We start from the raw sequence: 13,906 nt of genomic DNA on the forward strand, positions 1-13,906 counted from the left end.
TACAGAGTGAGACCTCTCACTGCTGGAACATCTTTGTTGGCAGTCGCACATGCTCAGTAGCTAGGTAAGGACTACACGCTCAGTAGCTAGGTAAGGACTACACGCTCAGTAGCTAGGTAAGGACTACATGCTCAGTAGCTAGGTAAGGACTACATGCTCAGTAGCTAGGTAAGGACTACATGCTCAGTAGCTAGGTAAGGACTACGTTCTCAGTAGCTAGGTAAGCACCACGTGCTCAGTAGCTAGGTAAGGACTACATGCTCAGTAGCTAGGTAAGGACTACGTGCTCAGTAGCTAGGTAAGGACTACATGCTCAGTAGCTAGGTAAGGACTACATGCTCAGTAGCTAGGTAAGGACTACGTGCTCAGTAGCTAGGTAAGCACCACGTGCTCATTAGCTAGGTAAGGACTACATGCTCAGTAGCTAGGTAAGGACTACATGAGCTAGCTAGCTGTTTCTCCAACTTCAGTAGTACAAGGCAGGATTAGCTGGGAGACTTCTTCTAAACGAGGGCACACTTCCAACTTTGTGTGGAATACCTGCAGAACAGGGACATGGAAGTAGTTCTATACAATTTATTTTGTAGATTAGGGTGAGTTTGTTCAAAGTGTGTATGCGTGTGGAAGCACCAGAGACACGACATAACGCCCCAAATCCCAAAAAAGTGATTTTTTTCATAATATGGGCACTTTAAACCAATCACAATCGTCTTGGGCAGCACAAAGCTCCGCACGGAGCCGCTACAAAATAGTCTCAGGAAGGAACTTGTTTTGGTGGACGTTCAAAAGTAGTTTTAGTCGTGCAACAGAAAACTCAGATTGGACAGATAGTCTAGCTAGCTGTCTGGATTTACCCTGCAGAGATCTGATGCCACTGATATCTAATTTATGCACTTTCGCCGCATAAATTGCCGATTTCCACACAAAATATGCGGGGCTTGCATGATTTCATAATCCCCGCATTTTCGTTGCAGAGCAGCCGTTTTCCCCTGTTGCCATGGGAATGTTACGTGACGTGAACATCATCGAAAAGCTGTAAACCCTGCGATGAAGCCATGATGACACCGCAGTTTTTGGTTCCCGCAATTTCATTCAGAGACCGGATCCTTTTCGCTCTAGCTCTAGACAATGACATGGCTGGGTAGCTAGCTTGTCTTGTTGTTAAACATATTGTCAAATTATATTTACCGATTGGTAGCCATACAAAATGTTATTGACTTTGAATCCTGCTAGCATAGCGTTAGCTTTCTGGCTCGTAGCTGTCCGAGCCAAAGGGTTCATTGAGCTGAGCGGACTAGAAATATCTCCTGTTGCCAAGCGTGAAAAGTCATATCTAAGGTCCGTCCTATTTACTGAAGCAGTGAACAACGTTTGCATTGCATATTGTCTCTGGTGATCCTTAAAGGTCCTGACACACCAACCAGACGGCTGACCGTCGGCAGGAAAGGCAGTCGGACTGATCAGTCGGCTCCCCGAGGTCCAAACAGTGCCTTGGAACACACCAAAGCGATGCCGACTTGAGCGTACGTTCTGCAAGTGCGCGAGACGTAATACAAAAAATGAGAACCATCGAAACACAATCTCGTATTTTACGAAAATAGTTCACTGAAACGTGTTTCTGAAAACATTTTAAGAGAGAAATAGGCCGTGGAGTTGCTGAATCTGTCTTCACTTCAGATCAACAAAGATCAGTTTGAAAGATTTTCGTCAGATTTTGAGAGGCGTTCATCACTCGCCATTTCCGGGTTAGCACTCCACCAATCAGATTGGTCATTGAGTCCGACTGCCCGCCATCCGACCCAGCAAGTCAGGTCGGCCGAAATGAAGGCCAACGCCCCCTTCGAAGGACGACGCCACGGAACACACCGAACAGACTCGAGTCACCGACCTCGCCAGACTGTCCGACGGCCGATTATCGGGTTGGTGTGTCAGGGCCTTAAAAGAAGGAGAACTGGCCAGCAGCAATCGTTTTTCGTTCAGTACTATGAACACACACACTGTAGTTGCTTTTGACTCATAATAACTTTATACCCCTTTTTTCACAGCAATCTGTCCCCTTTCACATTAATGCAAAAAACATCTTAAAATCCAATTTGGTCATATAGCAGTCCTCCTGCTCATTGATTTGCAACATTGCACTCACAAAATGATCTTATACACTCACAGATAGTTGAAGCATACAGTAGATAGTGGCACAATCATTATATTGCTCAACCATATAAAGGCAAAAAAGGAAGAGAAAAAATAAGAATATATTTGAAGTTTTTTTAATAATAATAATGTCATTTCAGTTCCTTTACCTTTGTACCCTAGAATGTCTTTCTTTTCGTAGTTACATTTTATTGTAGTCTCAATATCTTCTGTGAAGCAGTTTGAATAACCAATGTAGGAAATGTGTTGTACAAATAGTTACCTGTCCTGCTGCTTGAGCACTGAGACTTTCTTATTGCTGCTTCTCTTTGTCTGTGTGTATAGTTTGTGTTTTTGTCCATTTCTGTTATTCATTTCTTTTTCCTTTGTCCGGAGCAATTCATTTTCATTTATCATATTTCTAAATATATTCAATTTCAGCCTTTACTATTTTCCTGCTGCAGTGATACCGTCTCCCTGCGGGGATCAATACAGTTTCATCTAATCTGAAGCTGATAAAACTGTGTCAGACTCAGCGAGGAGCTCGCGTTGCTTTATTTAGTGCCGGTTTTAAATGAAGTTTGGTGCTGCGTTCATGCTGCTTTGATATGAAGACTGATGGACTTTTAGTTTCTGTTTTCTCAGATGTGACTTTCACGGGTGTTTTCAAGGGAAATATTTGTTCTTGCTGCACCTTTACATAAGTTAATTATTAAATTATTTCATCTTTACATGTTACATCCTGAGTTTGTGTCGTGCAACACGTTTCCTCGCAGATATAGAGTGTTACATTTTAGTTGAACTAACCAAGTTCCTGTTCTGTTTTTTGTGGGCACAAAGTATTAGTATTATACTACGAAATGTTAACATGCACGTTTCTGTGCATTTATGATCTGAAACATTTTCCTATGATACCTGCCATGCATTGTGCCTTTCAGTGCTGCACATCTTTGCCTGCTCCCCCAGCTCTCACAGCTTGTTTGAGCCTTTTTTGTCCGACACAATAACAGCATAACTAGGCTATATGTTTTAGAAAGTGAATTGCTGAGTGTAGGTAAAATGGCATTTTGTAGACGGACAAATCAGGAGACGATTAACTTAGTTTGAGACCTGTTTCTGTCTCAGGAACAAACTATCGCGGGATCTGGCAACACATAAGCCAACGTCAACTAACGTTTGCAAACAAAACTTTTTTCGTTTAAAAATTTTCGTTAAGCTAAATATCCGTACTGCTCAAAATTTTTTCATCGTCTGCATCGCGATGTGTGCATGCGCAATAGTCACATCGCAGGATGTGCGATGTTAATGCTTCACCTTTTTTGCTGATTGATAAAAAAGTCAACTCTCACCGTTCTCCTTTTACATGATTGTTAGCGGCCGACCCTTCCCCTTTAAGAGAGGTGGCCATGTGGGCAACGTGTGTATGTGTGGGTCAGCCCTATGTTCCCACAGCCCTATGTTCCCACAGCCCAATGTTCCCACAGCCCAATGTTCCCACAGCCCATTGTTCCCACAGCCCTATGTTCCCACAGCCCTATGTTCCCACAGCCCATTGTTCCCACAGCCCTATGTTCCTACAGCCCTATGTTCCCACAGTCCTATGTTCCCACAGTCCTATGTTCCCACAGCCCTATGTTCCCACAGCTCAATGGTCCCACAGCCCTATGTTCCCACAGCCCTATGTTCCCACAGCCCAATGGTCCCACAGCCCTATGGTCCCACAGCCCAATGTTCCCAAAGCCCTATGTTCCCAAAGCCCTATGTTCCCACAGCCCTATGTTCCCACAGCCCTATGTTCCCACAGCCCTATGTTCCCACAGCCCAATGTTCCGACATTTTCAAAATTAGGTCTTGTGTTCCTACATTTCCCATACACACATAGGGCCTAATTTTAAGAAAAATCTTAGAAATGTGGGAACATAGGGCTGTGGGAACATAGGCAAGCTCCCGTGTATACAGGCTGTAGGTGGTGCCAGAGGGGAGAGCTGGATTTATTTTTAAATGACCTGCTTCATGTAGTTCTACTGGAACATAGGGACAGTTTCATACCCATTTTTAAAGAAGGCAAAAGGCTAATAAGTGACCCTTCAGTGAATATTTTCTTTTGTCAATTTTGAATGCCTCATCAAAACATGTAAAGTTTGTCCTGAGGCGGTGCTAGAGTGTCATTGACATATAAAGGGTTCATCCTCTGAGGAGCAGGAATGTGATCAGTAAATTCCAATCAGCGTTTTGTGTATTTTGCTCTGAATCGAAAGACTTCATTAATCTAATTTTCAAACAAGCTCTTCAAAATAAATGTGTGTGTGTATGTTGTCCATACATAGTAACAGCAATAATAATATTTGCAACAATAAAAAAAGTAAATTAACACAGTGGTAATGAGCTCTACAGCCCGAGAACCAAGAAAATAAATCCATAATGAGGTGAAAAATGATGTAAAAATACATTAAAGCAACATAAATTAACAAACACTTTGAAACTTATGTGTGTGTGTGTGAGCACATCCACTGCAGCCCCCTCATTGTGTAATGTCCCAGAATTCCTAGCGGCAGCAGCAGTCGATGATGGTGATATTAAGGAGAAACTGTTACAGGGTGACTTCATTGCCGTCTTCCATATCTTTTTTTGTAATAGAATGTAACTAGCATCATTATTTTTTCATCACAGCCCTCCCACAACTGTCTTCCACATCGAGGAACATCACTTTCCTCTCAGCTCCATCCCTCGCTCTCCCTCGCTGCTTCCTTCATCACACAGAGTCAATTAAAGAGCACAAGATAAAATGTAAGGAAAGGGGAAAAATGAGGCTGCGGCAGCTCGCCCGGGGCCTGGCGATGGCTTCTGAGGCTTTCGTACCACTCTACTCGGGGCTGACATGTTGGATCTGGTGATGATAATGTTAAAGAAAAGGGACCAAAATGAGGAGAAAAAAGGAAAGCATGCTGAGGTTGAAGTTGAAGAGTCTCCTGGCAGCAGTCGGCCTTGCCGCCAACGTTTGAAGTTTGGGACCAATTATTTTGTGTGTGAGGCCTGCTGGAACAGACACAACATTCTTTTAAAGATAATTTTTTGGGGGCTTTTTTCCATTTATTTGATAGTGACAGTGGATAGACAGGAAAGGTGGGAGAGAGATGGGGGATGACACGCAGCAAAGGGCCGCAGGTCGGACTCAAACCCGGGCCGCTGCAAAGGACTCAGCCTACGTGGGGCTCACGCTCTTACTGGGTGAGCTAGAGGTCGCCTCGGACACAACATTATTTATTTTAATTTTTTTCAAGAATGAAAAGTGAAATGTCTCTCTGAGCCAGCACTTCAGATCACGGCTACAGCTGGATTTTCATTCGCTGCTGCGTGAACGTGTGACTGCGTGAACGTGTGACTGCGATCAATACAGGTGAATATTTGTGTTTTATCAGCCTGTTAGTAGCTTCATACACAGGGACCATGATGTGAACACTCAAGAGTTACAAAAGAGAGGAAGAGGAAAACTGAAAAAAAACATTTGGTATTAGGGTGTGTAGTATTGTAACCCATTCTCATGCCAACTCATCACATACTGACACTTTTATCAAGTCCCATTGACGTCACTTGTCAACGTACTGGGTAGCCCTGCTGTCACGGTTTGTCAGAAATGGCTTGAACCCAACCGTTCCCAACCATCAAACAGGCGGGAAAACAAAAGACAGGAAGTAAACCAGACAGGACAAGGGAGACAAGACGGACTTCAAAATAAAACCGAAAACAGAACAGAACTAACAATCGTGACACCTGTGCGTCAAACTGTAACGCTCCACCTCAGTCACGGTTTTAAATACGGGAAACAGGGTTAATGTTGTGAGTTCAAACAAAGCTACTTGCTACGGTTAAGGCAACAAAGCCACTTAGGTTAGGGTTAGAAAAGATCTTGGGTTAGGGTTAAAATAAGGGGAGCGTGCTTATGTTCCCACAGCCCTATTTCTAAAATATTTCTAAGATTTTTTTTAAATTAGGCCCTATCTTCCCACATTTCCTTTTTTATAAATGTGTATCAGATTGTATCCCACATTCTCCCAATTTGGTAGCCAATTACACCCAACCTATTATCCAGTAGCAATGGACTACAGATGGAATGTAGCTTTTAGCTATGATAGCATACGATACAACATTATTTTCAGTTGACATCAAAATCCATTTTGCATTCCTGAGCAGCTTGGCTTAAAAGAAGAAATAAAAAGAAAAATACACACTAGAGCTAGCCAACAATTACACATATAGTACAAAGATGAAGACATATTAACAGCCATGGCAAAGAAACATGTTTCATGATATCCTCAGATCCAGATCTTAATTGGCAGCAACTGGTTTTGGTTTAGCAACAGGATCGACTGATGTGTAAAAGAGTTATTAAGCCTGTATCTAAACAAAGGGACTCTAAATTGCCTTTTAGATGGCAATAGTTGATATTCATAATTTTTCAACGTGAATGGAGTCAGATGAGATGCTGTTAGCGAGTCTGAGCAGGCTCTTCTTGTGGATTGTTTGAAAGGAGTGTGCAACAGGTTGACCAATGATCTTTGACTTGATTGTATAATTTAGGTTTAAGGTTTAGCAGATAGGCTGCTGAGCCAGGCTGTGATGGAGTACAGCATGACACTGAATCACTGAGTAGGGCTGGATACCGAATGTGATTCTTTTTAGGCCCCGACTGAATTGCCTCCTTAGTATTGAGTATCGAAAAAGGCCACGTCATTCAATACCCAATTTCAGTACCTAAGGAGCAAATCTGAGTCAGTGAGCCAATAAACTCGCAGCGTGCTTCTACTAAGACCTAATAATGTCTGTGATTGGCTGTCTATCGTTACATGTCATAGAGATAAGCAGATAAAACTCTATAAAATTGGTATTAAAAAAAAAAGTATTGATTAGGACAACACATTCTCACTCCCATCGCGTAACATACGGACGCTTGGTCAGGTGTCTTTATTCAGGTGGCGTTATTATTGATGCTAAATGTCTCCTTTAGCGTCAGATCTAAACTCGCTGGGTCGGGACTATTTGACGCAGTTAGGTTTAGAAAAAGATTGGTGGGCTTATAAAAGGTACGTTTACGTGACACGCGGGACAAGAACGGGACAGTTGGGTTTAGGTAAAGAAGAATGGGACAGTTGGGTTTAGGAAAAGAAGAACGGGACAGTTGGGTTTAGCAAACGAAGAACGGGACAGTTGGGTTTAGGTAAAGAAGAATAAGACAGTTGGGTTTAGGAAAAGAAGAACGGGACGGTTGGGTTTAGGTAAAGAAGAACGGGACGGTTGGGTTTAGGTAAAGAAGAACGGGACAGTTGGGTTTGGGAAAAGAAGAACGGGACGGTTGGGTTTAGGTAAAGAAGAACGGGATAGTTGGGTTTGGGAAAAGAAGAACGGGACGGTTGGGTTTAGGTAAAGAAGAACGGGACGGTTGGGTTTAGGTAAAGAAGAACGGGACGGTTGGGTTTAGGTAAAGAAGAACGGGACAGTTGGGTTTAGGAAACATGACGTGCGGGACATGACCCCCGGTCTCCTGGGTGAAAGTCCTGTTTTGTTTGATTACGGTCTTTAATACTACTCTCTACCGTTGCCTCTCTTAATACTACGTCATCTTCACGCGCCGCGTAGCTGCTGCTCTGCCCGCTGCTCTGCCCGCTGCGTTCTACACACATGCTGAAGGGGCGCTTTTTGCGTCGTATCTGACGCTGACAGCCACTGCCCAAGTACATATTTTACGAGATGAGAACGGGTTGTACATGAATCAGTATCGATGTCACGGTATCGGTATCAGTATTGCATATTTTTGAACGATACCCAGCCCTATCACTGAGTTATAAAACAGAGAAATAATCTGTCCACCTTCCTCAGAAAGATAAGTTATTTCCCAACTATTTGGTTAGAAAAGTCTGGAATAAATTGACGATTGTATCTGTATGTGGTCATGAATCATTGACACATCCCCTGACCTGTGATGTTGTGGTTTTACCTTCAGAGACAGGTCGAGCTCTCCGAGAAGTGAAGGTCCGCTGGTGTCACGTAATCCCGCTCACAGATGAGAGCGTCCGCCAACCTATTTTCAGCTCGTTGCTCGTCGTGATTGCCTCTGAAAGATCAATCAGCGCTTGCTGCACGGCTCTGCTTTCTCCTCGCCGACGCGCATCACATAAATAAACTCAAATTACTGGATCCACGGCCCGTATCTGGCATGTCTTCGGCTCCCGTGGGAACACCAGGGGAAAAAAAGATGGTCAGTTTTTCATAATCGCTCCATTTGACCGAGCTCACACCATTTTCTCCGATACAAAAGGCTGTGATTGGGCTCGGCCAAACACCGCCGTCCATTTCCAAGACAAATACTCCGGTTTTCTTCATATTTCTGGGGTAATGGAGAGGCAACACAAAGCATTAGCTGCAGCTCACAGTCTGTACACAAACATATTAAAGCTCCAGCCTTTTCTTTTTACCTCTTTCACATATCCACTTTGTCCCAAACCACACACACATTACACATATCAGAAAGCCATTTCAAACATTTAGCTGCTGTAGAATGCTGTGCTTTGTGCCATTAAGTTCAGTCAGCAGCCCTGAAAGTGGAAAATAAAGCTTTCAAACCGAGGAAGTCAACATTTGTACACATACGGTGCAAACACGGCGTCTGCTTGATCCAATACCGTCGTGGAATACAGCTTTTAAACAACTGCACCGCAAGCTCCCTTTTCTGTTCGGATAAATCCAGATTAGTCATTTCTGTGCTTCAAATTGTGTTCTAGGTCTTAATAATTTTCCACGGGCCTTAATTTCCCTACGTCCATGCAACTCTACCGTTAATGCTTGTTTTATTGAGCTGTTTTGTAGTTCTTTCTTTGGGAGAGTGCCTGTGTTCCCACAGCTCTATGTTCCCACATTTCTAAGATTTCTATCCAAAATTAGGCCCTATGTTCCCACATTTCCTTTTTCATGAGTTTGTATCAGATTGTATCCCCCTTTCTCCCAATTTGGTAGCCAATTACACCCAACCTATTATCCAGTAGCAATGGACTACAGATGGAATGTAACCCTAACCCTAACATAGGGCCTAATTTTAAGCAAAATCTTAGAAATGTGGTAACATAGGGCTGACCCCCTTACTTTTGTAGTCCAAATATAATTTTGCTGTATTACGACTACAAATGAGACCAACATGCAACTTATATTCATCATTAAATTCATCAATCAGCTTTCGTGTGATTGGCACGAGTCTCTCTCTGATTGTACCACACACATAAAACTGATTTTATTCTTCAGCTTTGGGGGAGTGTAAGTTTAGTGATACTTGGCTTGGAAAAACTGAATTTAGGGCTCAGATGATGTTGTGATAAAGGTCTTAACCCCTCCCACCCCAGACACAAACTCTTTGAGACACTCCCCTCTGGCAGGAGGCTGAGGTCCATCAGGACCAAAACCTCACGTCACATGAACAGCTTTTCCCCCTCCGCCACTGACCTTATCAACAAGGCCCGGAAACCACCCTGACTCTCCACCCCTGGCTCTTCATGCCACTGTTCTCTCTCTGCTGTAATGCTCTGTGCTCTTTATTTTTTATTTATATCTTTATTTATTCTTTATTTTTAACTTAATACATACTGTGTAAACATACTTATACTTATATTGTTTGTACCTATACTTATATTGTTTAATATTCCATCTAGAGAATGTGTGACGTGCACCAACAACACCAAAACAAATTCCTTGGCAATAAAACCTTTTCTGATTCTGATTCTGATTCTGATTCTGAAATGTCATTCATAATGGTCTCAAAAAGGCCTTAAATTGAACTTGGTGAAACCTGCAGAAACTCTGAAATAGTAAGTTCTCTCAATTTAGGAATTTGTGCCTTCTGGTTTCTGATTTGTATGTGTGCTCAAATTATTTGCCAGCGCCACAGTCAGAAAAGGTTATTTAACAGCCTGAAATACATTCATGGATCTCCGTCAAGGATAAAAAAAGAACAACGTTAAATCCATAGAGTGACTTGGAAGATACATTGAATGTTCTAAAAATCAGGATTTTTTTTATCACTTTGTAAAACAGAAAGTACTGTCAACAGCTATAACACATTTAGGAATAAAATGTATAAATCGGCCTATGAATGATATATGAACCTTTAAGAAAACCTTCAGAATAAAGATAGGAATGAAACTGCAAAGTTTGGTGTCTGTAAGTGCTTCTGAGGGGGAGTCGGAGAAAAACACATTTTGAGAAAGTGGCCTTTAAAGATATGGATTGTAAAATGGGGGCAGCCCTATGTTCCCACAGCCCTGTGGTCCCACAGCCCAATGTTCCCACAGCCCTATGTTCCCACAGCCCTGTGGTCCCACAGCCCAATGTTCCCACAGCCCTATGGTCCCACAGCCCAATGTTCCCACAGCCCTATGTTCCCACAGCCCTATGGTCCCACAGCCCTATGTTCCCACAGCCCAATGTTCCCACAGCCCTATGTTCCCACAGCCCTACGTTCCCACAGCCCTATGTTCCCACAGCCCTATGTTCCCACAGCCCTGTGTTCCCACAGCCCTGTGTTCCCACAGCCCTATGTTCCCACAGCCCTACGTTCCCACATCTCTATGTTCCTACAGCCCTGTGTTCCCACGTTTCTAAGATTTTTCTTAAAATTAGGCCCTATGTTCCCACATTTTCAAAATTAGGTCTTGTGTTCCTCCATTTCGACCTCTAGCTCACCCAGTAAGAGAGTTCGCCCCATGTCGGCTGAGTCCTTTGCAGTGGCGCGGGTTCGAATCCGACCTGCGGCCCTTTGCTGCGTGTCATCCCCCATCTCTCGCCCCCCTTCAAGTCTATCCACTGTCACTTCATAATAAAGGGAAAAGCCCCCAAAACAATAATCTAAAAAAAACCAACAAAGAGCAGATAACATAACTACGTTGTATCTGCTTAGGCTAAACTACAGTACAGTTACTGGCCCCACTGGCTTGATAGGCTACGTTTTAGTTATTTATTAACTCCAACATCCTGTTTTTGTAAGACTTAATCATGACCCATTATGAGTTTATCATTTTTTTTTATTTTGTGTCTTTGTACATTCCCTATAAAAATCTAAAAGAGATGTTATTGCCTTTGTCACCTTATTAGCGAGAAGACTAATCTTAACTTGGCGGATGTCCTTTATTTCCTTCAATTAGAACAAATTAGACTTTTGACAAGGAGTTCTTTTCAACAATTGTGGAAGGTATGGGGCCCATTTGTTCTATATTTTGAGAATAGTTTCTCACATATTCCTGACTAAGACTAGACTGGCCCAAACCTGGCAATATGTCCTATTCTATATCCTATGTATATGTGTCTGTATTTTTGTATTTAATCCTTAATCCAAGGAAACTTGTCTTTTATACATATATTTTCCAACTGCTTTTGTATTGCTGTTTTGAAATTAATTAACAAACCTGGAAAAAAAAAGACAAAAGTTTGTGTCGATCTGTTAAATGGCTCATGTTCCTATTATATTTTACTGCAAACCTCGTGCATCACACATCTCATCTTATTTATTAACGTGTTTATTTATTTCCGTCTCCACAATACCAGTCCCCAGGATACACAGTACGAGTGAGTATTAAGTGAGCTAAATAATGAATTTGCAGTGTCCTCTGGTACATTACTGATGTATAAATAATTTCTTTACTTTTTTCCCACTTTCTTATTTTACCCTTATTCCCCTCTGTGTTGTGTTTTGATGCTGCTTCTGTATAGAAGTCATGTAGGTTAAGTATATGTTATTAGGTTGTGTATATGAATGTGTGTCTACAGTCAAAATACCATTTCATGATTTAAAACAAATGTGCCATTAAAAAATGGTCCTTTACTTTACCGTACAGTCTAATTTTGAAGGCTAATTAAACCATTATTCCCCTCCTGCAGTCATCGTGCAAACACCACCGTTAAAGCAATAAAAAAAAATTTATTTTGAATTACAGGTTGAAATTGTAAACGGCATTAAAGGTGTTCCTGTCTGTGTTCATCATCACTAATAGACTCTGTCAGCCTCTCCGTCTTCATCTGCCTCACTTATTCCATCAGCTCTGACTTCTCACTCTCCTCTTTAACCTACATAAGAAAATTAAAATCCTATAATTATCTTCAATTAACAGAAAGAGGGACATGCAGTGATTAAGGAAATCAAGTTCAGGGACTATTTTCATTATCTCCCCCCTCCCCTCCCCCTCCACTCCAACACCCCCCAACCTCCCCCCTTTCGTTAACATTCACCTTTAAGCTCGCTGCACTGATTTTAATTAACTTTTTTTCCTCTTTTGTTCCTGAGCTACGTGGGGAGAAGGCGTCCATCGGCCCCCCTGCGTTAGGCCGCAGGTGGTCTGGATCAACAGAAGGACGTCCGCTCTCTGTATGCCGCCGTAACAACAATCTTTTCTTTTCTTTATTTGTAAGTCCGGCCCCCGGAGTGTCTGCTTAGAAACATTCTGGCCCTTGGAAAAATGTAGTTGATGACCCCTGGGTCAGGGCGTTTCCTCTCTAACTGGGACGTTTTGGGGGCGATTGGTGGGATTGCTGTGGACAAAAAACACACGGAGATACACTGGTAAGAGCTAATGAGGTTTAACCATGTATCAGCTCATTTAAAGGGCTTAATTTACCTTAACTGAACAGTTTCGAAGTCATTGGAATGGTTATATGACTTTTTTTGAGTTAAATGGTGGTCGTCTCAATGCAACTTTCGCCCGGCGAGCCAATGGCCTCAGCGTCAGGAAGTATGGCGTGATATCAGGTCTCGCCATGTAACGAATTGCTTCACAGCCCTGCACACATCCAGGAACCGGCTAGCTATAAGAAGAAGGTAGCGATGGAGTTTTTCACGTTATCGTCATGGCTGAGCCGTCAAAAAAGAAGCAGGAAGCTAGGAAAGCATTGTCGGGGGAACAGAGAAAGAGGAAACGGCAGACTGACCGAGAGAGGAGTCAGACACGAGTAAACATAGGAGCTGCGTTTTCAGAAAACTGAGACAAACAGAAACCTGCAAATCCGATGCTGACCTGGCGTTCTTGCTGTTGCACTTGTAAGTATCTTTGTGATAAACGCTAATCTTTGTATTTCTTGTTATTGTGACCTCAGGATTTGGTTTGGATTCTCTGTAAAGGTTTTTATTATGATCCCTGTCTGTTACGGGCTTACTCGCTGTCTACCTCAGTGGACATGGCTCCGTCGCTGCGTCCGGAGCTTAGCGCCGCCCAAGACGACTGTGATCGGTTTAAAGAAATGCAAACAACCCAGAGAGGTTTCTCCTATCCCAGAATGCATCTGTGGTGTAGCCAGACCTTCCTCCACAGCGCTGTGAAGATAGGATTGGCATTATGAGGCTAGGCTTCAGGTAAACAGTATTTGGATACAGACATAAGATGAGTTGCTATGGGAGCTGGAGATTTGATATATAAGTTTCTTAGCTCAAACAGTTTTCGGGGCAAACTTCTGCTAGAATGAAACTGGAAACTGGAAAAAGCTTGAGCCTTGAGTTCTAATATGTTTTGTATTTGTGCAAATAGTTTTTTATAGTTCACTGAAATAATATGAAAGAGTCAGGGTTTCAGTGTTTTGGTTGACAACCTTCTTTGGTTATTGAAAAAATGTCATTTACAGACACTGTTATTCCAGGTTTCGTTCTGCGACACACTGTTCTTACTGTGTCAAAGGGGCTGAGTTGAGGATTTTAATTTCAGAGCAGAGAAAGCGAGCAGTCGTTGTTTTTGTGCATAAACCGACGACACTG

This window comes from Sander vitreus, chromosome 10, assembly GCF_031162955.1.
Source record: "Sander vitreus isolate 19-12246 chromosome 10, sanVit1, whole genome shotgun sequence".
In the NCBI taxonomy this organism is placed as follows: Eukaryota; Metazoa; Chordata; class Actinopteri; order Perciformes; family Percidae; genus Sander; species Sander vitreus.